General features: G+C 41.5%; 1 non-coding gene across 1 annotated transcript; it reads left to right on the top strand.

Moving 5' to 3' along the window:
- The first annotated feature begins 11,470 nt into the window (after positions 1-11,470).
- On the top strand, positions 11,471-11,542 carry trnaw-cca (transfer RNA tryptophan (anticodon CCA)). Its single transcript has one exon. It is a non-coding gene; the product is annotated as a tRNA-Trp (tRNA).
- Positions 11,543-26,356: the final 14,814 nt, after the last annotated feature.

Genomic DNA, 26,356 nt, shown 5'->3' with positions numbered 1-26,356 from the left:
TGCATGTTCTCTCTTCGTGTCTGTGTGGGCTTCCTCGGGGAGCTTCGGTTTTCTCCCGCAGTCCAAAAACATGCGAGTGAGGTGAATTGGAGATACAAAATTATTCTTGACTGTGTTTGTCTAAATGCTCAGCTGAAGCATTAGGCTTTTTTTGTGTATTTTTTCTCAATTTTCCTCCCAATCTAGTCATTTCAATTACCTGATTGCATTGCACTTCCTCTCTACTGATGCTGATCCCCACTTTTGATTGAGGTGAGCGAGACACTCACACGCTCCCTCTGACACGTGTGCAGTAGACTGCATCTTTTCACCTGCATGAGGAAAGTTCATATGCGGATCAGCTTTGTGTACCGAGAGCCACACCCTGTCCACATTATCCCTCGACTCTGTGCAGCCAGCCAGTAGAGGTCGTAATTGCATCAGTTATGAGGTCTCTATCCGGCTTCCCGCCTTGTATGAACAACTAGCCAATCGTCGTTCATATAGCCGCCCAGCCCAGCCTAGCCAGATGGCAGAGCTGAGTTTCAAACTGACAAGTTCGAAATATCAGCTCTGGTGTGCTTTTAACAAACAGTTTCTATGCTGATGTTCCCTCTAGTGGAAGTTTGGAACTGAGTAGTCAGTGCTGCAACTGTAAGGTTGTGTTCCTTATTGCTTAATTTAAGAAGATAGCCCTACATATTTTTTGCTTCAAAACAACAGAAGACAGGACAAGTTGCCACTGTGTGGTCCCTAAGGAAGGCCCTTAATACTCAATTGCTTGCATTGGATCACAAATGTAAGTCACTTAAATATAAAACATACAGTGTATTCAAATATACAGCCTTATTCATATTTTAGTGCCACGTCACTAAGCACTTTAGTACAAGAGCCAGCATTTGTCTATGGAGATATGTTTGGAATGGATGCAGATAAACCCCATAAATTAAAAGTGATGTCAACATATATTTGCCCATGTAATGTACATTTTGGCAACAACACAAGTTCCATAAGTAAAATATGTTCATAAAATATGTAAACCTCAGTGTTTAATGTTAATAGCAGCAATTAGATCAGTATTATCTCCACTTTTAATTTAATACTAAGCAGTTATATAAAGCTGCAGCTGTGTTGTAGCAACCACTGATACATATACATTCCATTAAACCCCCCACTGCTATCTGCAACGCTAGTGCAAGTAAGTCATCCGAAAAAAAGCTCTGCTATCTTCTATATCCTGCTTTAATCCAGGAAGAGTTTACATGCAGGTCAGCTGTAAGACTATTCGGCCTGCAGCCAGTCTCTCCATGTGTAGCTGGGACTGAAACAGATGCCATCCACCCCACTCACAGCTTAGTTGCTCCAGTGTTTAACACTATAATATAATGTTATATAAAACAACTCAAAAGAAATGTAGGTTTAGTCTGTTGATTATACTAAGAGTTTGCAATGTGTTATCTTAATTAGGAGTAGTCAATCAAATACAGATCGTCCACACACTGGCTATTGGAATTGTTTTAGTGTTGTTTTAGTGTTGTGTTGGGTATGGAGAATAAACAGGAGTTACTGAGGGAAACAAGCAGGATGGATTTTTTTGCTGAATACAGTAGCAGCAAGCACGCATCTTTTCACCTGACAGTGACGAAGTCTCACAGAGATCTGTATCGCGTATGGAGAGACAAGCTATGCCCCACACAAATCCTTCATCACTAGTGCAGACACCTCAACCAGACAGCATAGGTACAGTATGCAACTGTACAGCAGCAATGATGCCCCCTCGAACACCTTTCTTTAGGGACAGCCAATTGTACCTGTTAAGACGCATGGCGAGGTCATTAGCACAGCCTGGAATTCGAACTCAAGAGCTGAAGATCTTAGCAGTGGGCTCAAGCATTGGACTACTGCGGACCTGGATTGTGACTTTTTTGACAAAAAATTGTTGTTGTTTATTTAACTCTGACACAGTTAAAGCTTTAAAGAAGCATTCATGCAAAAACACACAAAAAAAATCATGTTCCAGGCTTTCATAGGGCGGCACGGTGGCTCGGTGGGTAGCACTGTCGCCTCACAGCAAGAAGGTCCTGGGTTCAATCCCCAGGTGGGGTGGTCCGGGTCCTTTCTGTGCGGAGTTTGAATGTTCTCCTCCGGGAGCTCCGGTTTCCTCCCACAGTCCAAAAACATACAGTCAGGTTAACTGGAGACACTGAATTGCCCTATAGGTGGATGGGTGTGTGTATGTGTGTCTGCCCTGCGATGGACTGGCACCCCGTCCAGGGTGTTACTGTGTGCCTTTGAAAAGCTGGGATAGGCTCCAGCACCCCTCCGCAACCCTGATTGGCTAAGCGGTTAAGAAAGTGAGTGAGTGAGTGAGTGAGTGAGGAAACCTTATAAGGTGTGATTTGTACACAGGTCATTCCCATAATCTGAATTTGCTGCACACATCGCCGCACACCGGAAGACTGAACTTTCCTTGTGTATTTACAGATGTGTTTTCACAACTTAACTCTCAGTCTCTGATTACAGCTCTAAGAGAACAGATTGACACCTAAGAGATCAGTGGAAGGTTTTTGAGAGATCAGTCAAAAACGGATGAAGAAGAAGTCTGTCATTTATCAATTCCAGACCGCAATGCTTCCTCTCCCAGGACACGGTGAGGGATGAAAAGCAGAAGAAAGACCACACAGAACATCTGCTGCTCATGAGGACCTATTTAAGCATGTGTTAGAAATTCCCCCGTCTGCAGATCAGACGTTCTGTCGTTCGCTTCGTCACACACGAGAGACAAGACACAGGGCTCCCTCCACTCCCAAAAAAGGTTCAAAACAACAGGAATTGTCAGCAATTGGATTGAGGATAATTGATTTCTGGTCAGGTTACACATTTCCTTGTGCTGAGTGCTTTAATCACTAAACTAAAACACTTAAATAATTGTTTGAGTTACCACATTAATATTGATGCCTCAAGTCACACTTAAGGTGAATAAATATGCTTCGAACACAAGAGGGCGCTTCATAGTTCAGCCACATCTATTGATAACAGGTGTATGAGATTTCCAGTTCATTTTTCCTGTTCGAGCATGACTGTGCCCCTGTACACAAGAACAGATCCATAAACACATGGTTTGACAGGTTTGACAGTGCAGAGAAACTCCTTTTAGTATTTTCTAACAAGTCATATTTCATGAGTGGGCTTATGTTTGAAGGATGCAAAGGGTATTTTTAATCCCCAATGCCTGCTGCCAGTGAATGATCCATGTTGGCATGGTCAACAAACAGATAATAATTATATAGTTGTATAATAGTCTACAAATTTAAGGCAGTTTGACAAGAACAAGTGCACCCTATGGTGCAAACACATCTTCCTGATGATATGTCCATATTCCAGGGTAAAAATTCCCATAGACATACTGTCCAAGTTACTAAGTAAATCAAAAGTGGTTCCATGGCCACTCAGGTGGCACAACGGTAAAATATGCTAGCACACCAGAGCTGGGATTTCGAATACATCGTATCGAATCTCAGCTCTGCCATCCGGGTGGGCTGGGCGGCTATATGAACAACCATTGGCTGTTGTTCATACAGGGTAGGGAGCCAGGTAGGGACCTCATAACTGAGGTTAGAGAGGAAGCATAATGCAGTTGGGTAAAAATTGGACGCGCTAAAAAAATCGGGAGAAAATGCATTAAATTTTTTATCTAAATAGTGGTTTCATAAAACCAAGATATATTTAAGTCTATTTTATGACCTCCTCAATGAACAGATTGAAAGTTGTGATCGATTAATTATGCAGAAAGGTCAGCTACCAAGCTTGCCAGCTAGTTCAACTTCTTCAGCTGCTTTGCTTTCTAAAACATTGTATGTTTGAATATGAATATAAACAGGATTAGTTTGATTCCTGTTCATGAACCAGATGTAAAATCATAATACTGATGTTAACCAGCTGAGATGAGGACTCTATACGTTTGTGTATGGAACAGTATAGCAGTTCTTTACCTGAGCATTAAGTCCAGATGTGAAAACTATGCTAAATTCCCATTAAGCCTTTAGTAAGGCCGGATGTCTTCATGTTCTTACATGTATACTGATCCTAATTCCATTACATGGTCAGATAAATACATTGTGAGTCTCCTGCCTGTATCGCGTACGAAAAGCCATGCTAGACTCCATGTGATTGACAACCCTCTCTCCCTTCCCCACCTCGCGCAGGCCCCCAGACCAGTCCTGGTGATGGGATATTGTAGCGACAGTGGGAAGAGACCCTGTCTAAACTTGTCTACTTTAAACACATCCAATTGTGTTTGCGTGGATGCCTGGCCATATCGGTGGCTCTGCTGGAATCTGCTGAGAAGTTTGTACACTACAAACACTATCACTATTTTTGTTTTTTTAAACAAATACTATACTGATCAGCCATCAACCTCCTTGTTTGTACCACATACCTCAACTTACCACATAGAAGCACTTTGTATTCTACAATTACTGACTGTAGTCCATCTGTTTCTCTGCATGCTTTGTTAGCCCCCTTTCATGCTGTTCTTCAATGGTCAGGACTCTCCCAGGACCACTACATAGTAGGTATTATTTGGGTGGTGGATCATTCTCAGCACTGCAGTGACACTGACATGGTGGTGGTGTGTTAGTGTGTGTTGTGCTGGTATGAGTGGATCAGACCCAGCAGCGCTGATGGAGTTTTTAAACACCTCACTGTCACTGCTGGACTGAGAATACTCCACCAACCAAAAATATCCAGCCAACAGTGCCCTGTGGGTAGCATCCTGTGACTACTGATGGTCTAGAACAGAGGTGTCAAACTCACGGCCCGCTACCAGATCCGGCCCGCCACGTCATTTGATCCGGCCCGCGAGAGCTTAAACGACTGTATGATTGTTGTGATGGTTCGAGTAGTTACAGAGACGCGCTTATAATTTAATGACACTCCTGCGCCTTTAAGCCTTTAACCGCTGACATCGTAGTCATGGCAACTAACTTTGACCTTCGCTGAGAAGCCATGTGACTTTTACGGCAAAAGAACGCGGGTAGTAATGTAAACAATAATAATAAATATAAATAATTATCTTGCAGTGTAATACCAAAGCATCGTCTGTAAGTAGTGGCGTTTACATTCTCAGTTGTTTGTAAATGTTTAGTGAGTATATCACAGCGGTTTAGTTACAAATTTACCATAATTAAATACAGTTGTTACCGTTACTATAGCAATTAGTATCTTTACACAAAATTTTAACTCGTTACCTCTATTTTACGTTTGGTTAAATCTCATATTGTACCAGATGTAACACTTGACTACAGCTGTGTGCTTTTACTGTATTAAGTTCTTTATTGTTTTTATTGTTTGTATTTTTACTTCATTTTGATGCACACAGTGTATCACACAGCTGGGAAGCAAATAAAACCGACTGTATTCTGAAGGGAGCTGTCTGTCTGTCTGTCTGTCTGTCTGTCTAGCTGAGAAAGGGGGATAAACTATTAGAGGGCAGAACAATTGTCTTAAAATACACTGTAAAATCCTACATTAACTGCATCTCTCAAAACGCATGCTGATTTTGTGACCTGCAAAGTGACACATCCTGCCAGTAGATGATGTTAAGAAATATTTACACATAATCCTAAAATGTGCAAGAAGATAAGTAAGAAAATTAAGCAGAAGGAGGAAATGTAATTAAAATGAAAACAAGTTTGTGCTTCAGGAAGAGAAACAGGTGCGTCTCGTGTTATGAGGCTGTGTCTGTGGTAAAGGAGGACAATATAAATGCAGAATTCAGCCTCCAAGAAAAACAACAGATTGCAATCACAGCAGGATACGTTACAATCGGCCCTTTGAGGGGCACAATAATGCTGATGTGGCCCTCGGTGAAAATGAGTTTGACACCCCTGGTCTAGAAGATGACCAACTCAAACAGCAGCAATAGATGAGCGATCGTCTCTGACTTTACATCTACAAGGTGGACCAACCAGGTAGGAGATTGGACAGTGAGTGGACACGGTATTTAAAAACTCCAGCAGCGCTGCTGTGTCTGATCCACTCATATCAGCACAACACACACTAACACACCACCACCATCATGTCAGTGTCACTGCAGGGCTGAGAATGATCCACAACCTAAATAATACTTTCTCTGTGGTGGTCCTGTGGGGGTCCTGACCACTAAAGAACAGGGTGAAAGCAGGCTAAAAAGGTATCTAGTGAAACAGATAGACCAAAGTCAGTAATTGTAGAACCACAAAGTGCTTCTATATGGTAAGTGGAGCTGATAAAATGGACAGTGAGTGTAGAAAGAAGGAGGTGGTTTTGATGTTATGGCTGATCAGTGTCTATTGTTATATAAACAATTAACATAATACAAACTTATATAGGGTTTGACTAAGACTCAACCTTAAAAGCTATTATCAATACTACCAACACTGTTGTAGTAAAAAAAATGTCACAGAATAATGAATGATGGGAAACAGATGTAAGAAAATTCCCTGAAGATACACTTTTTAGACTGGATTACACTGTGATACCTGCCATAAATTGTTCAACAGAAGTAATCCGTCAGAGTATCCATCACCATAAGTGCAAACTTCCTGTCTGTGTCAGATTTGCAGGTCTCTAGGGACAGTTGTCAATCAGCAGCATGTAATGACCTCTGACCTGTGTTGACCTGTTCCCAGGGTGCACTCTTGCCGGAACTCCGACCTCTACGCCAACTCAGCAGCACACTGACCTGAGATCAGAGCTTTAAAGATGGTCTTTGTGACAAACAACGACCACCTATGGCCGAGACCCCACGATGGAGTGGGTTACTGCATTGAACCCAGTGGTTCTGGGGAAACTGGACACACCGAGACCCTGACGGGGATGGTCATGGTTTGGAAGGGACGTGTAATAGTCTGAAGCACGCCTCGGTCAGGGTGTGGGTGCAGAAGGGAAAGAGAAATTGAAGATTGAGAAAAGGGGGAAATACACAAATTCTGCAAAAAATTTTATTCTGCAAAGACCACACCATAAGCCCAGATATGGCCATCTGTGGCCATGAGTGTCTTATCCACTCATACCAGCACAACACATACTAACACACCACCACCATGTCAGTGTCACTGCAGTGCTGAGAATGATCCACCACCTAAATAATACCTGCTCTGTGGTGGTCCTGGGAGAGTCCTGACCATTGAAGAACAGCATGAAAGGGGGCTGAAAAAGCATGCAGAGAAACAGATGGACTACAGTCAGTAATTGTAGAACTACAAAGTGCTCCTATATGGTAAGTGGAGCTGATAAAATGGACAGTGTGTGTAGAAACAAGGAGGTGGTCATAATGTTTTGGCTGATCGTTGTATGTTGGAGGGAATATCATGGTTGAGGGCTACATTGCTGCCTAAGACATGGACAGATGCAACAAGACAATGACATGAGGAGATTTCAGAACTTAACACTGTCTTAAAATGGAATAAAATAAGTTACCCTGCCAGGGAAACACCAAGAGAACTGAACACCATGGAGAAGGTTAGAGAGGGGACCATTTAACGCTGATCTGCTGGTTTGCCTTGGGGGTACAGCTTGCAGTAGCCAAAGAACCCATTTTTTAATGGAACTAAGACTTTTCATCCCTTAGAAATACACAATCAAATCCATTAGTACAAATTAAAGTCAAATTAAATACTAAACTGCACTTTATATTAGAGTTTCTTTGCTTTAGATTATCCTGATTTATTCTGTCTTACTGCTTGAAAGCAAATGAGCTATGAATGGTTTCTCTGTTTTTGACCCCTACCAGATGTCTTTTTCATCTTTCCAAACAAATCTGCTCGAGTGTGGATTTAGAACACAACTCTTGCCAGACACACACAATCTCCCAGAATAGCGTGGGGCATTAATTCTCTGCTTTAATTCTTTCCTAGCAGCTCAACCTTTCCAGTGGCACTCTGATAAACTTTTAGCAGAGGTGAGAGACCTGGGAGGGTATCCTCCAACACTGGCATGTGAGTTCATCTCTGGTGATTTATACAACCAGAGTAGAGAAATCTGTGTTTAGCCATGCTGGTTTTTGTCAAGGTCCTTTGGTTATGACCTTTCCCCTCTGCATCTACCTCCTGCTGGATCTCTAACCCATTACCCCACATGGCTGCCCCCACTCCCTGCCCTGCCAGACACCCAAACATGAAACAAACCAGGCTTAACAACCATAGTCACCACCAGCAGCCGAAACTGCAGTTTCAGAAACATTCCATAGCCTTGCAGTCTCTATCTAATTGCTTATTGGTCATAAAGGCTGGACAAGTGAATTCTAACCAGGTATTACTGGGGTTAAAGGGGCTAGCCTGGTCATTCAGTACATTCATCTATAGTCAGTTGACTTCATTTTATTATAGGACTGCCACGATTGGTCAACCTAGTCGATGCTGTCGATGCTAAAAATGCGTCAAAGTCAATATTCAATAGTCTATGCATCGTTTTTAAAACTATGTTTATAAATGATCCTTTTTTTATTTTATTTCTACAACGTTTCCATTCATATAAACATTCATATGATTTCCCTCAGCACTACTTGCTGCGTACATGACTTAAGTTGTATTTGGTCCAGTCACTGGTTGCCGGCATTAAGCGCAGACTTAAAAAATGCCGTCTGCAGCAGTCAGAGGCCGATTGTAGAGAGATTTTAAAGAAAAGCTAAAAGTTTTCCAAGACCCAAATCATCAAAAGTTTGGGAAAACTTTAAACTGGCACAAAACAAAAACTGTGGTTTGTACACTGCTTTGATGGTACCACAGCAGCACTAGCACCATGTTGCACGTCTATATTGTTTCATTAAACTTCTTAATCGTGGAGATCTAGGAATACCGTATTTCCTAGCGACGCACACTTTGCTCCTTTGGGCTCGCAGTTGCCGCAGCGATCAAAGCGCAAAAAGCTCATACGAGTTTACATCGCTTAGAATTTGAAGTAAGTTTTGAGTGAATGTGTAGGTTAGAATCTGGGCTCATTCTGTCGTTACTGTACATTGGACTTAATGAGACGTGCCTACCTGCTATAAATTTAAGCACTTTGCTTTGTGTACAGAATGCCATAAACACATGTTGCACTTTGTTTAATATGGAGCACTTGAGAATTTGATAATATGGACATAAAACCTGTTTACATTTAGTTTTGTGCCATATAATGCCATACAGTTTGTTGTTAAAATAAAAGAAGCGTAAATAAAATAAAATAGTAAATTTGTAACTAATGTGGCTGAAGCAGTTACTAAAGCATTTCACTGCCAGTTGTACTGTGTATGACTATGTATATGACAAATAAACCTTGATTTGATTTGATTTAAATGAGATTCTGAATTTGTTGATGCATGCTCAATAATCCAGGTACACAAATCCACAAAGTTAAATCAGTTCATCTGGACACAAGTTTGTTGTAGAGATACGTTTCGTCACTCCGAATGACTTCTTCAGATTCTGAATTGAATTTTCTAAAGGAAAATTAATCGCTAGATTAATCGATAAAATAGTCTATAGACTAATCAATAGAAAAATAGTCGTTAGTGGCAGCCCTATTTTATTACGACATAACATTTCTGTGCCTCGACCTGACTAATTGAAACACTGGCTCCAGATGCTTGTACATTGGGCGCTATGCATGATAGGTGCACCACTTTAAGCTTTTCCCTTCTTGTCCTTGTCTTGGCATCCATTGCTCTGGAATAAGGCAAATCTGGCACATGACCTTTTTCCATTGCTCCAAAGTCCAATCCCTAGCAAGTCAAAGCCCTTTTTTGCCTTGTCCCAATCCTTTTTGCTTATTGCTTTGTGCATGTGGGAATGCTACCTCCAGAGTTAAACACAGTTCCACAGTTCTTCTGTCAGTTCTTTACGACTGGATTTCACCAAGCGTTTAAGTGATCTACGATCGTGGTCAATCAAGACTTCTTTCCAACCACATTTCTTCCGCAAAGTTGATGGTTCACCACCATCCCTCTAGCTTTTAATAATGCATTAGACAGGTCGTAAACCAATTCCAGTAATTTTAGCCTAAACTCCTTAGTTGTTTTCTTTTGCTTCATGCATGCCAATAATTCGACCCATCTGAAACACAAGAACATCTTTTCCACGACTATGGGATTCGTTTTCTGCCATGGTTGTTTAAGAAGTGAGAAGCTACCCACAGTAAATGTTTCAGGTTTAAAAGAACTGTTGTCAGCTGAAACAAATTACTCACTTTACTAAGTGTTCAATCAAAGGCTCTAAAGTATTTGCTTATGTAAATCCAAACTGTGACTTTTTTTGGCCAGGCAGTGCACATGTTCTCTTAAATTGAGTGGTTAAACACAATCCATCCTGGATCCATGGAATAGAGGTAAGCTAAGCGATCATAGCGATCCAGTGTTTGTACTTAGCTGCACTCACTCCAAAGAACAGGCAAGTTAGGAGTCAGAAAACCAGTGTTCCATTCTGGATACATGGCTCTGTATCAAAATATGTAAGTAGCATTTCTCTATCCAAGGTTCAGACCACAGGGGATCAGTTACTCTAATGAGTGGCCAAAGAGCCCTCAAAAATCATAGCCACGGTTACTGGCCCTTGTATCTCTTCCATAATACAGATTCCATATTAATGTCTCTATACTTTTGGCTAGGCTGGGCGGTATTTATTTATTTATTAGGATTTTAACGTCATGTTTTACACTTTGGTTACATTCATGACAGAAACGGTAGTTACTCGTTACACAAGATTCATCAGTTCACAAGCCCAATGTCAAACACAGTCATGGACAATTTTGTATCTCCAATTTACCTCACTTGCATGTCTTTGGACTGTAGGAGGAAACCGGAGGAAACTCCACACAAAAAGGACCCGGACCGCCCCACCTGGGGACAGTGCTACCCACTGAGCCACCATGCCGGCTGGGCGGTATGACCGAAAATTTGTATCACTGTATTTTTTTAAGATTCTGGCAGTATATCATAGTATTTCTTATTTTCTTATTTTTTTGTATGACTGGGACTTTACTGCGTCAGTTAGCTTTTTTGCAACAGTAGTGGCTCGACAGACTGTACAGTATGTACTAGTGTTTTCGTCTGTGTCTGATTTTTTTTTAAACAAAAACTGCAGACACAGCTCATGTCCTAGCCAGGTTCTTACTGTGCATATCTGATGTCTCTCTCATCATCCTCCATCTGTTTTGTGTTTTTGTTTTCAATTTTTCCCCCACCGTTTCAATGAAGCCTCTCTCACCTGTTCAGACTGTTATGATAACGCTACCTGGCTTTCTAGCCTCATAGCGCTTTTAGTGGCAAACAATATTATGTGATTTGCTGCCTATTAAAGCCAAAACCTGTTGTATAAACTATGCTACGGTATGGCGGTACACGAAAAATCCATACCGTACGAGGAATTAAAGCCGGTATTCTGAATAAACCGACTTATCTTCCAGCACTACTTTTGGCCTTTTAGTGTACCTCAACTCTTGTAATAGATTATATGGCACAACCTCGTGACGAAAGGACCTCGTAGTGCAACGGTAGCGTGTCTGACTCCAGATCAGAAGGTTGCGTGTTCAAATCACGTCGAGGTCAAAATATTCATTAATTTCCCTGGGGATAAATAAAGTATCTATCTATATGTAAAGATATGATCTTTATTAAAGTAGCTTTTAAAATGACATATGATATATAAAAAATACATTCCTTGCTTCTATTGTTCATCATCCGAGCATTGGTATCACAAAAATAAAGCTCTGATATTTACTTGGAACACATCGCTGTACACACCGAATGTATTTCTTCATTGCAACAGCGTTAATAACTGTGGTAAACAGTTTGTTAAGAACATTGATTTAAAACTGTATGCCTCAGTGACCTGGAGCACACAGCTGGGAGGAGAAGAGGTCAGAAGTTTAAATGTAAACTGGCAGTCCACATTTTCCCTCCCGCTGTCACATAATCAGTGGATGAGGGGCGTGAAAGGGTCCATACTACACTTCACTGACACAGCAAGGACAGTATGTACAACAAGACACAGTGGGTGAAATTCTACACTTTCCATTAACCCCTATTTCTCCATGTGTGTAATGGGTTTAAGGGTTTGGTACGGTCAATCTCAGATATCACTGTAATAGAAAGGCTGTGACCTGATGAGACTGACATACATATAGTACAGGGTGCTTTGATCTAGCACAGCATGAGCAATAAATCCCCCACAGAGCTCCATATCCACTCATTCTGACAACATACACTCCAGATACACTCCTGACCTGCAGGAGGAAACTTCGCTGTTTAATCTTAATGAGATAATTACACTAAGTTTAAATGAAATTATATAGTTTAACATTGGAATTGTTAAAGTAAACAGTTACATTTAATTATCAGTTTTTATCATTTAGCCTCTAAGCCACACAAGGAGGATGGTCCGTGTTGAGTCTGGTTCCTCTCAAGGTTTCTTACTTGTAATATTTAGGGAGTTTTTCTTTGCCACTGTTGCCCTTGGCTGTTTAGTGGTATTAGTGGCTTTTGGTCCTGGAATCTGTAAAGCTGCTTTGAGAAAATGACTACTCATAAAAAGTGCTATACAAATAAATTTGAATTTGAATTGAATTACAACAAATCAAGCTTTGTAAATGCAACCTCAATGTCTTTTTACCTTTATTTTGACACAGAACAGCTTGACGTCTGGTTTGATATTAAAAAAAAAAACTTACTTGTCCTGCTTTAGTAAGTATAGATTTATTTAGGCACTCTGGGGGCATAGTAGTCTATTATGAATCTCGAGTTCAAATCTCAGCAGCACTATTAGCCTGTTGACATGATGGCTTATGTAGATGCACACTATGCTTAGGTGATGCAGCGGTCTGTTATGTGAGCCCACTCAGGTTTGAATCTCAGCAATGCTATCGACTGGTCTATGCCTAAAGGGGATGGGTGGTCTGGGGGTGGCTGAGGTCCTGCAATAGAATGGCACCCTGCCTTCAAACCAGTATTTTCCAGTGGAACAGGACCAACTTTGACCCAGACCAGGATAAAGTGGTTGATAAAAATGAAAAAAATGAAATAAGAAAAATAATACCTTGGACTTTCCATAGGCAATGATTGGTCAAACCTCAGGGTCAAACCCAGTCCAGCCCTCATCCTTTTTCTTTTTCAAACCTAATACTGCCAACTAATTGCACAGACATGGCTGTTTGTGTGAGAACATACTATTTAAAATACTATCCAGTAGGGTATTTTGTGTTTGTTTTTATAAGCCAGAAAATTGTGCAGCTTCTCTCACGATTCATTATTTTAAGAAAACCCTTAAATTTTTAATAATTTAGCATACACAGACATGATTGGCTATGTGGATGCACACAATGCTCAGGTGATGCAGCGGTCTATTATGCAAGCCCACTACTGCAGTGATTTAGGTTTAAATGTGGGGCAATGGACAGGCCCCTTTCCTTGCACCCAGTGGAACAGGACCAGCCATGACACCGACCAGGATAAAGCGGTTGATGAAAATGAAATGAAGAAAAATAATACCTTGAAGTTTCCATAGGCAATGATTGGTCAAGCCTCAGGGTCAAAACCAGTCCAGTTCACTCATCCTTTTTTATTCAAAAGAAGTTTCAAACCTAATACTGCCAACTAATTGCACAGACTGGCTGTTTGTGTGAGAATTAAAATACTATCCAGTAGGGTAGTTTGTTTGTGTCTGTTTCTACAAGCCAGAAGATTGTTCAGCTTCTCACTCGATTCATTCTTTTAAGAAAACCCTTAAATTTTAGATAATTAAGCATATTACTTTATACATATTTGACCCATTTATAATTATTTGCTTCCATGGGCCCAAAACTATTTAAAAAAAAAAAAAAAAACTATTGCTAACATTGAAAGTCAGGATTTCAAAAGGCTGTTTTGTGTGAAGAAATTTGATTAAAATAAAGGACACAAAACCAAAGTTTTTGTGGCCTGTGGCATAAAATTTCAAACTCTCACTTTAAAAACCACACTGTTAGCTCAACCACTGCATTGCAATGAGCTGCACCACAAGTCTCCTGAGGAAAAGCCATCACTCAGTATGAAAAGTAGATAATAATAATCCTCTCACCATCACTGAACAGTCCAACCAAAACCCTCAAAACCCCTTACGGCGATGCAGCTGAAAATGCAGCATTACCAATTCCAAACCTCCTGCAACGCACATAAGCGTTAGATTCTCGTAAGACTTAACGAAATGACTTGCTGTAATTGTGCTTCACTTCCTGTTTTACTACAGAGACCTGTCCCTCAGGACACACAATGAATAAATGGCAATTATTAAGGTTAGCGGGAGCGTGCAGCTGCTGAAATGCTAGCCCACTAATTAATCCTGGGTTAAAATCATGCTCAGCTGTCTTAAGTTTTACAGCCTGCAAATAGCGTCTCAATGTGCAGGTTGTGTGTAAACACTTGTAAAGCGGTGGTCATAAATCAGTCCCAAGTTGTAATTTAGAGTAATCAGTGCTAGTAAAGGGTTAAGGGTGAAGGGTTAAATGACCTGAGCTGTTGTCTAATGGGCTGAGGTCCAAGACATGACCCTGATAAAAGACACTGGTGGCCCCAGGGTATTCCTTTTCATTTGTTTTATTTACAGTCTCAAATTAAGCTTGTTGGCTAAATAAACAAACATCCAGAACAGCATCTAAACAGGGGAGTGCATTATAAAGTACTTACAAGACAGTGTATGCATGATGATCTGAAACTACACCTTTGAATCCAATGAGAACCAGAGTGGCAAAATAGCTTTTTTAAAAATCTGTTTATGCCTTTTCTATTTTTCTCCCAATCTAGTCATATCCAATTACCCAGTTATCTCTTCTCTCCCCCTGCAAACCCCTACCCTGACCGAGGGCTATACCTAACACATGCCCCTCCAACACGTGTAGTAGCCAACTGCTTCTTTTCACATGTACAACATGTTCACACAGAGATAAGTATCGAGTACAGAGAGTCACATGCAGATCTCTATTATTTTCCAGTCCTATGAAGACGCCTTAAACCAGCCGGGAGAGGCCATATTTGCAGCAGTAATGCTGGAATTAAGTAACAAAGCCCTTCAGAATGTCCACCCTCAGACACTGCCAATCACATCTGTGCAGATGCCCGACCGGTCAATAGCACCAAAAAGATTCAAACCCGGGCCGCTCAGGTGGCACAGCGGTAAAAACACATGCTGGAACCAGAGCTGAGATCTTGAATACATCGTATCGAATCTCAGATTTGCCTACCGGCTAAGGCTGAGCGGCCACATGAACAACGATTGGCCTGTTGTTCAGATTTGGGCGGGACTAAGCCGGATGGGGTCTCTTTCCAATGACTGGGGCAATTACGACCTCTGCTGGCTGACTGATGGCGCCTGCACAGAGATGAGAAAAGAGTGCTCTCAGGGTGTGTCTCTCCGTACACAACGCTGAGCTGCATTGCACTCATTAAAATGCAGGTGATAAAATGCATACGGCATGCTGCCCACGTGTCGGAGGGGGCGTGGGTTAGCTTTGTTCTCCTCAATCAGAGCAGGGATCGGCATTGCTGGAGAGGAAGCATGACGCAATCGAGTAATTGGACGCGCTAGAAGGGAGAAAAATGGAAGAAAATGCATAAATGAATATATAAAAAAAAAAAAAAAAGATTAAAACCCTGGAATTTAGCAGTAGTGGGCTTGTGTATTTCTCCACTGCGACAACAGAGCGCCTATATTTAATATATTTTCCTTGTTGTTGGGCAACATCTAACCACAAAAACGTGCTTAATTCTAATGTTCAGCAATTTATATGGTAAGACTGTATTTGCCAGAGAACTGACTTATTACACTGTTCATGAGAAAAAAAAATAACAGATTGATGGTGTGTCTAAATAACAGGAGGTTTCCAACTAAAACATCTGCAGCCTTGCAAAATAATACAAATAATAATAATAATTACCTTTAATGTTGAGAGGTTCGAAACAAATGACCTAATAGCAGCAATGAATGTAGGTATTTCTGGACATTTAAGGTAATTAAAAGTCCACAAATTATTTTTAGTCACGCCATTAAGAAATTTGAGTGATCAAAGGCAGAAAGAGTATGTGGTAATTTCAAAGTAATGCAGTGATGGTGGAGCAGGTGTCATACATCCAGACTGAAGGTAAGTGTGCCTTAATTCAGTGATAAATTACACATAAATAAAAATACATGAGTAACAGTATGTATTAACCTTGTAGCTTCAGTGCAGAACTTCAGAGGCATTTCTTTAAGCCTGAGCCCAGGTCTTTGTCGCAAGACTGCAGACATCTCTAACAGCTCCCAGAATTCCTTATGGGGTCTGGCCGCCTGGCTTCCATCACGCAAGTGAGAGGCCACAATCCTGCCCAGATGGACCATCATGTCTGGTGAGAGGAAAGGCATGTGTACTGCCATTCTAACACCTATCACACACTGCTGAGCAGCATCTGACACGGCATCATTCAACCCTTCAACACAATCTCCTGTGGCAGTCCATTAAAGCCACGGGGCAGGATGTTATCTCTTGTAGTGGCTAATTGTGACAAGATATGCATGAGAACTTGTGCATGACAATCTGAGGAACAGATGGTCTAATTCCTACATTTTTACCCCTATTATTTTACCAGGTCCCTGTTAGAATTCCCTTGCACCACTCCCACGCTGGTCGCACAGGTTCGAAGGACCAGACAGCAGAAGTTTCTGTTCTGTATTCAAAATTCCCTCCCTCAGACATGGCCAGCTGAGTCCATTAAATACCAGGCCAGGTCAGCAGCAGAGCTGAGACTCAGATTTAGGAGCTTGAACTCTCCTTCGAGAGTATAAGACTGTTGTGCCATCCAAGCACCCCAGTCTAATTTTAATTATATTAAAAAAAAGTAAATTTTACTATTACCATTTTAAATCAGCTTATTAATCCGACTGCTGTTTTTACTCCGATTTGTTACACTATATGGCCAAAAGTATGTGGATACATGATCATAAACTTGCCTAATCTTGTGGAAAGCCTGCACAGAAAAGGTGGCCTGATGAAACGGGATGTCAAAGTGTGTGTGTGGGAATTTGTGCCCAAGCAGTCAAATCAGCATGTATGAGGTCAGGCATTGTTGCTGGACAAGGCCTGGTCTGCAACTGACTTTCCAACTCCGAAAATGTTCAGTGGGGTTGAGATCTGAGCTCTGTGTAGGAAACTGGAGTTCCTCCACACCAAACTCGTTAAATCATTACCAGTCTTTAAAGCCCTCAATTAGTGAGCAGGAATACAATCATGGTGGAATGGTAACGGGCCTTCTCCAAATTGTTAAAAGTTGATATGATGAAGGCGCCCAGGTGGCGCAGTGGGATATTCCACTTGTACACCAGCACCGAGTTTCTGAACTCCCCGGTTCGAAACTCGATGTTGCCACCGGTTGGCTGGGCGCCATCTAGCGGGCATAATTGGCAGTGCCTGCAGCAGATACTAATTGGCCACCGTTTCTGCAGGGTGGGGGCCGGACTATGTGTGGGTGGGTGGGTGTTCATACGCTGTGTAAGGACCTTGATTGGCGGAAGAGACGCCTGTGCAGGATGCATGGGCGAGAAGAGGAGGGCTGTGCATGTGTTGAAAGAGGTGTGTACAGTGACGTGCTCTCCTCGGATGCAATCTGGCATCTATCGGCAGCGGAAGAAAAAAAATTGAGTGTGCTAAATCAGGAGGAAAATGGGGAGAAAATGCATTAAAAAAAAAAAGTTGATATGATGTATTTATATAGCTGGTTTTATACATCTGTTAGCAATGTCAGAAATGGCAGAAACACCTGAACTTAACAATTAAAAGTGGTGTCCACATACTTTTGGCCAATACACTACTCCTAACTCATGACTTTTTATAACATTTGAACATATTTATTTCATGTATTCATATATCTAAAGGTGCATAAACTCATCAAGGTGTTTCATGACCAGATTGGTCTTAATCAGCTGTAAGCTTTGTTATTGTGGAGAGGAAATGTTCAAGAGCAAAAACATCTCAGTTACACTGATCAGCCATAACATTAAAACCACTCACTGTCCATTTTATCAGCTCCACTTACCATATAGAAGCACTTTGTAGTTCTACAATTACTGACTGTAGTCCATCTGTTTCTCTGCATGCTTTGTTAGCTCCTTTCATGCTGTTCTTCAATGGTCAGGACCCCCACAGAGCAGGTATTATTTAGTTGGTGGATCATTCTCAGCACTGCAGTGACACTGACATGGTGGTGGTGTGTTAGTGTGTGTTGTGCTGGTATGAGTGGATAAGACACAGCAGCGCTGCTGGAGTTTTTAAACACCTCACTGTCACTGCTGGACTGAGAATAGTCCACCCACCAAAAATATATCCAGCCAACAGCGCCCCATGGGCAGCATCCTGTGACCACTGATGAAGGTCTAGAAGATGACCAACTCAAACAGCAGCAATAGATGAGCGATCGTCTCTGACTTTACGTCTACAAGGTGGATCAACTAGGTAGGAGTGGACACGGTCTTTAAAAACTTAGACACTAGTGTCTTATACACTCAGACCAGCACAACACACACTAACACACCAGCACCATGTCAGTGTCACTGCAGTGCTGAGAATGATCCACCACCTAAATAATACCTGCTCTGTGGTGGTCCTGTGGGGGTCCTGACCATTGCAGAACAGCATGAAAAGAGCTAACAAAGCATGCAGAGAAACAGATGGAATACAGTCAGTAATTGTAGTATTACAAAGTGCTTCTATATGGTAAGTGGAGCTGATAAAATGGACAGTGAGTGTAGAAACAAAAGGTGGTTTTAATGTTATGGCTGATCAGTGTATAAAGCAGTGGGTCACATAATCTTACAGGACTGGGGTACACATGTCTTTAATTGCAACATTTAATTTCCAAAATGACTTTTAAAATGCCACACATTGGCTGAAGCAATGCAACCCACACTGCTACTGGACCCTAGCACAGATGGAATATTTTTCATTGGAGTGATGATCAGGCTTCATAATCTGGCAGATTCATCTGAAATGGTAGATGACATGAGAATGCTTAGTACCAGAACGCATGGTGCTGAATGTACAATCCTGTGGAGGAATAATGGTCAGGGGCTAACAGTCCCTCTTGTAGACATGAAGAACTACAGTGCTTGTGATTTTGTCCACGGCATTTAGTCACACTTGGAGACAAGTTTATGGTGTGCACTTGTGACTAATTTAAGTCTTGTGTCTTTCTCACATGTCCCAGCTGCCCATAATATTCCCATCCATCACTGAATTACCTCTGCAGCCACAGAGAGATGTGTCCCTCACACCGCAGGGTGCTGACACACCTCCCTCCCCCAGTCACTCAGCTACAGTAACTGTATCAGCCATCTAAAACATTCCGCTCGTTCACAGAGTCTTTTACAGTCCACATCCATTTCTGCATGAGACATAAATCTAAACAGCACAGGCAGAGAAGATCTAATGAATATTTCCCCAAAGCCATTTTTTCTTCTCGTTTTTGTAAAAAATAACAAGTATCCACTTTCTCCTTCAGGGAACAAAAGAAAACCTTTAAGGCCCTGGTTGGAATAGGGGGTAGAGGGGCATGGAATGGTTACATATACCAGTAAAAGGTCAAGTAGGCCTACATATACCCCCATTTACTAGAGTAATAAAATATTAGGTAAAAAGACTGCTCAAGTAGCAACTACTCAGTACACAGAGGTTTACGCACATTAAGCCACATGGGCATTGATAATGTAGCGCACTGATAATGCAGAAACGACTGTAACATGCTTTCTCAGAAGTGTGTCCGAGAGCAGCGTGAAATGAGGTTAAGAGGTCTGGAACTTCATCAAAACTGTGGAAGCTTTATAGCTGTTTATTCAAGACTGAAAGGGCACATTCTGTTTAGATTTAATTAAAAAACAAAATGTAGGTGTTTTTGATCTTTCTTTTTGGTGAGTTGAATCAAGAAGAACACTACATGGGCAAAAGTATCTGGCAAAGTTGGAAGCGTATAATTTCCATCTAATCGATTTATTACACCTATTTGCAATTGTTGTGGCTAAAACACATGAACTGAATAATTAGAAGGGGTGTCCCAATACTTTTGTCCATATAGTGTATGTTATATGGTCAAAAAGTATGTGGGTACCCATTCTTAGCCATACCCATTACTAGGGATGCATCGATACCATTTTTTCCCAACCGAGTACGAGTACAAGTACAGTGTATCACAAAAGTGAGTACACCCCTCACATTTTTGCAGATATTTAAGTATATCTTTTCATGGGACAGCACTGAAAAAATGACACTTTGACACAATGAAAAGTAGTCTGTGTGCAGCTTATATAACAGTGTAAATTTATTCTTCCCTCAAAATAACTCAATATACAGCCATTAATGTCTAAACCACCGGCAACAAAAGTGAGTACACCCCTTAGTGAAAGTTCCTGAAGTGTCAATATTTTGTGTGGCCACCATTATTTCCCAGAACTGCCTTAACTCTCCTGGGCATGGAGTTTACCAGAGCTTCACAGGTTGCCACTGGAATGCTTTTCCACTCCTCCATGACGACATCACGGAGCTGGCGGATATTCGAGACTTTGCGCTCCTCCACCTTCCGCTTGAGGATGCCCCAAAGATGTTCTATTGGGTTTAGGTCTGGAGACATGCTTGGACATCCATCACCTTTACCCTCAGCCTCTTCAATAAAGCAGTGGTCGTCTTAGAGGTGTGTTTGGGGTCATTATCATGCTGGAACACTGCCCTGCGACCCAGTTTCCGGAGGGAGGGGATCATGCTCTGCTTCAGTATTTCACAGTACATATTGGAGTTCATGTGTCCCTCAATGAAATGTAACTCCCCAACACCTGCTGCACTCATGCAGCCCCAGACCATGGCATTCCCACCACCATGCTTGACTGTAGGCATGACACACTTATCTTTGTACTCCTCACCTGATTGCCGCCACACATGCTTGAGACCATCTGAACCAAACAAATTAATCTTGGTCTCATCAGACCATAGGACATGGTTCCAGAAATCCATGTCCTTTGTTGACATGTCTTCAGCAAACTGTTTGCGGGCTTTCTTGTGTAGAGACTTCAGAAGAGGCTTCCTTCTGGGGTGACAGCCATGCAGACCAATTTGATGTAGTGTGCGGCGTATGGTCTGAGCACTGACTGGCTGACCCCCCACCTTTTCAATCGCTGCAGCAATGCTGACAGCACTCCTGCGCCTATCTTTCAAAGACAGCAGTTGGATGTGACGCTGAGCACGTGCACTCAGCTTCTTTGGACGACCAACGCGAGGTCTGTTCTGAGTGGACCCTGCTCTTTTAAAACGCTGGATGATCTTGGCCACTGTGCTGCATCTCAGTTTCAGGGTGTTGGCAATCTTCTTGTAGCCTTGGCCATCTTCATGTAGCGCAACAATTCGTCTTTTAAGATCCTCAGAGAGTTCTTTGCCATGAGGTGCCATGTTGGAACTTTCAGTGACCAGTATGAGAGAGTGTGAGAGCTGTACTACTAAATTGAACACACCTGCTCCCTATGCACACCTGTGACCTAGTAACATTAACGAGTCACATGACATTTTGGAGGGAAAATGACAAGCAGTGCTCAATTTGGACATTTAGGGGTGTAGTCTCTTAGAGGTGTACTCACTTTTGTTGCCGGTGGTTTAGACATTAATGGCTGTATATTGAGTTATTTTGAGGGAAGAATAAATTTACACTGTTATATAAGCTGCACACAGACTACTTTTCATTGTGTCAAAGTGTCATTTTGTCAGTGTTGTCCCATGAAAAGATATACTTAAATATCTGCAGAAATGTGAGGGGTGTACTCACTTTTGTGATACACTGTACATGCATTTTTGTACTTGCCGATACCGTTACCGATACCAATTCAGAATACCGTTTTTTTTTTAAAACAAAAACACACGTGAGAAGTGACGAGAAGTTTAATGATACCACGTCCAAAAATGCACGTCAACAAGTAGCGAGTGATCAAAGTGTTTGTGCGCTGATGTGATGAAATCAAGGAGGAAAAATAAATGAATCTGAGTGGATTTGGCAACACGAATAGCATGGATTGTTCTGTAGTGAGTTGGAGGTTAATAAATATTTTTGCAATGTTGGTGTTTTGTTGTTATGTTTTGTAGAGAACGATCAGGTCAGAAATACTGTAAAACGTGTGTGTGCCAGTGTATTCTGATATAAACTATATTAAGCCCCTGTCCCACCTGTTTACACTCCTCTCCTGCGTTTCCCCTTACACCGTATCCTGCGTTCTCATTGTTCGACATGTCACTCACTGCCAGTCGCACATCTCAGATCAGATATCTGATGTCGGATGTCGGATCAAGTTGTTGGATAGTTCACACTTAGCGATCGAGAGCCGAGTTTTGATCGCCGAGCGAACGCCGAGTTGCTCCCGAGCCGGCAAATCTAGCGCCGACCAGTCGCCGAGCGAAAATCAGGGCAAAAATCGTGTAGTGTGAACTAGGCATAACGCAGCAACGTGCGCTAGGCACATGGTATCGGATGTTTAGTATCGGAGCCTCGTTTGCGAGTACGAGTACGAGTTACTGCGCGCGGTATCGGGCCAATACCCGATACCAGTATTGGTACTCATGCATCTCTACCCATTACTAACAGATGTATAAAATCAATTATATAAAATACATAGACGCTCATGTGGTGGTGAATTGCACAAGCTCACAACTACTGGGTTTGAATCCCCAGTGGTGCTACCGATCGCTCGGGTGCCTACATACAGATATGCTTGGCTAGGTCTTGAGAGGGGAATGATCGAGGTCCCGTGATGGATTCGCGTCTTGTTCGGGGTGTGTTACTGCATTGCACCCAGTGATTCTGGGAAAACAGGACCCACTGTGACCCTGAGCAGGTTAAAGCTGTGTCATTAAAATGAAATTTAAAAAAAATGATATGCATCCAACTTGGTGGCAACAATTCGGGCAATAGCTTTTTTTCTTCCAGCATTATTGTGCACAAAACAAGGTCTACATCAAGAGTTTGGTTGACCTACAGTGGCCTGCACAGTGACCTTAATGCCAGGTCTTCTCTTCCGACACAAGTGCCTGACCTCACAAATGAGCTTTTCACTAAATAGGCACAATATTTTTACAAACACTCTCCAATGTCTTATGGAAAGCCTTCCCAGAAGAGTGTAGACTGTTTAGCCGTAATAGGAGGTTGATAAGTAGCTCTACATTGATGTAATTTAATTGTATTTAATTTGTTTTTGTACCTCAGTTCCAAAAAAAACCTTTATATATCTTATAAGAGATAAGGTAAGATACTGTACAAGAAGAAAGTAAAGTAAGCAGTCCGACTTGGGTGGATACAAACATATGTTTGCGGTAAAAAGAAGCCCATGACACTGGGTCAGGAAGCCTCAGCAAAGCAGACTCTGCTCCAGAGGTTAGATCAGTCATTAACACAGAGGCCAGCTACACCTGATGGCAAGGGGTCAAACATACATGCAGGATCCATTTTTATGCCTCATGCTTAGGGCATAATTTAACCCATTCTCACACTTTCTGCTTGTAACGACATTAGCATGTGAACAGCAAAAGCACGTACGGTTAACCGAGCGCTTTTCTGACACCTTTCCCATCACTACAGACTCAGGTTCAGCTGCAAGGTCAAAACCAGTCAGACCATGATGAAAAACACACTGGATACATTTTATTAAAAGCAGGTTGCTACTGAAGTGGCTTGCAACACCTGCACTGTTAATACTGTTTTACGGCTAGCTTAGATGTTCCATCCATTCATTTACATCATCTCTGCAACAGAAACCTTTTATGACGGTTTATTTGATTTGTGGCTACTGATCAGTCCCATATGGCCATAGCAATGGTAAACACTCTAATAATTTGTAGATTTTCTCAACACTGCTTAGTTACATACAACAAAGCATAAAGCCATGCCATCCGCACAAGTATTAGAACAAAAAAACTGTACCCGGATGGTAGAAGAATGGATTATACTGAGGAGTTTATTCACGTACATGGTAATGTCATGCCATCTTTTATGCCATCTTCTCCCCGTTTCTGCGTGGGTTTACTCCGGGTGCTCCGGTTTCCTCCCACAGTCCAAAGACATGCAAGTGAGGTGAATTGGATATATAAAATTGTCCATGACTGTGTTTGATACAACCTTGTGAACTGATGAACCTTGTGTAATGAGTAACTACCGTTCCTGTCATGAATGTAACCAAAGTGTAAAACATGACGTTAACATCCTAATAAACAAACAAACAAACATAAAATAAATTATATGCTTACAAACACAAGACCAAAATCTTATGGAAAGGCCTCTTAAAAGAGTAAAGGCTGTTAAAGTGGCATAAAGAGGCAACTCCAAATAAAACTAATGGTTTTGGAGTGGAATGTCTAACAAGCTTATGTTCAGGTGTCCGTACACTTTTTTCCATTTATGCCTCTTACACGTGTGTGTATGTAAATGTTGACTTAAAGTAAACTGCTCATGTTACCCAGCCATACTTAAGTTGTCATTAAAATCATGTTTGAAATTTGACTGTGCTGATTGGACGAACAAGAAAAACAGTAAATGGTGGAGTCTGAGGCAGATGTGCTACATGGACTGATGGACTGGAGGACTGGAATGGCTTTCTGTCTCATGCTTCACAGTGCATGCTGAAAAAATATCCGACAGGTCAAAAAAAGCCAGGCACCAGTGATTACTAATGCTTTCTGACACAGCATAGCACATTTATTGGTTATGGGAAACTCCTTTAAAAAAATTCTTCTGTATTCATTCTGGACTCTGTTAGTACTAAAGCCTGTCTGTTTTTATGTTTTGGAGAAAATGATCAGCAACAAATCAACTTTAGTCTACTTAGTGCTTTAACCATGAGCAGCATGACATGATAATGAAGGAAATCAGTAAAACTAGCTTTACAAGTAACAATTTACTAGTCAGCCAGAGCAGTTAAACCATCATAAACCAGCTTGAACCAGGATCAAATGTCTATGTTGTTATTTTAGCAAATAATATTATATTTATTACTGTATTATAGAATTATTACTTTAACAAAATTAATCTTGAATACATTTATGTTAGCCAGGTTTGTCCACCTAATTTGGCGCGGTATTACAATATTAAAAAAAAAAAGTGATGCCACTACTTTAACTTCAACTGTAAACTGTAGATACATTTTACAGTGAAGGTAAAAGTCTGATACAGATTGGTAAACGTGCTACAAAAGCCCTTGTCAGAAAAGTTTTGTGAAATTAAATAAAACCTTTATTGAACTGACAGAAATACAAAGAAAAGATTTCTAACAGTTAAACTTAATTGTATTTTGTAAATATAAACAAGTCACTCGGGTGGGGCAGCATGGTGGCTAGCACTGTCGCCTCACAGCAAGAAGGTCCTGGGTTCGATCCCCAGGCGGGGCTGTCCGGGTCCTTTCTGTGCAGAGTCTGAATGTTCTCCCCGTGTCTGCCTGGGTTTCCTCCGGGAGCTCTGGTTTCCTCCCATAGTCAGGTTAATTGGAGAAACTGGATTGCCGTATAGGTGAATGGGTGTGTGTATGTGTGCGTGTCTGCCCTGCGATGGACTGGTGCCCCGTCCAGGGTGTTACTGTGTGCCCATTGAAAAGCTGGGATAGACTCCAGCACACCCCTACGACCCTAATTGGATAAGCGCTTAAGAAAGTGAGTGAGTGAGTGAGTCACTCGGGTAGCACAACTGTAAATTACACTTGCCCGCTACCACTGGGATTCAGGGCTTGATTCCCCAGAGTCACTATCAGCCAGTCGGGCATCTACATACAGACATTAATGGCTAACGGCGTCCTGTCCGGGGTGTGTTACTGCATTGTGCAGTAATCAATAAAGTAATAAAGAATAAAAATATAAACAAATTATTTTTGTTTACCATTGTGTTCTAACCATAGAAGCTCCATTGATGATGTTAGAAGAATACATGCAGTGTTACCGGACTCAGCAGTGAGGTTGTTTCTGAGGTTGTTACTACTCTTGGTCTAAACACTTGGTCTGCAAACGGGGTAAAAAATCTGGGCTTGTTTGTGGAAGAATTGTGTTCACACAGACATGATTGCACAACTCTAACGTCAAATCAAATGTGCAGGAAATCTTTGCAAAACAGAGGATTAACAGTGACCTTCTACATTATTAGTTTTTGTATGCTGTTATAACTGGTTAGTTCCAACTTTTTCTTCACTTTTTTGAATCAAAAGTCCTTACATTCTATCAAGACCAAAGAAAGTATACAGTATAACCTCCAAAGCAGATCTGACAGAATCTTATTTAGCTACTGTGCAGAATTGCGCACTTTCTATTCCCAACAATAATGAGTTGCACCCCAGGAGCTGAGTATTATAGCCTGGATATTAAA

The sequence above is a fragment of the Trichomycterus rosablanca genome, chromosome 16 (assembly GCF_030014385.1).
Source record: "Trichomycterus rosablanca isolate fTriRos1 chromosome 16, fTriRos1.hap1, whole genome shotgun sequence".
In the NCBI taxonomy this organism is placed as follows: Eukaryota; Metazoa; Chordata; class Actinopteri; order Siluriformes; family Trichomycteridae; genus Trichomycterus; species Trichomycterus rosablanca.
The sequence above is the reverse complement of the archived record's forward strand: the minus strand, read 5'-3'. Positions and strand labels throughout refer to the sequence as shown.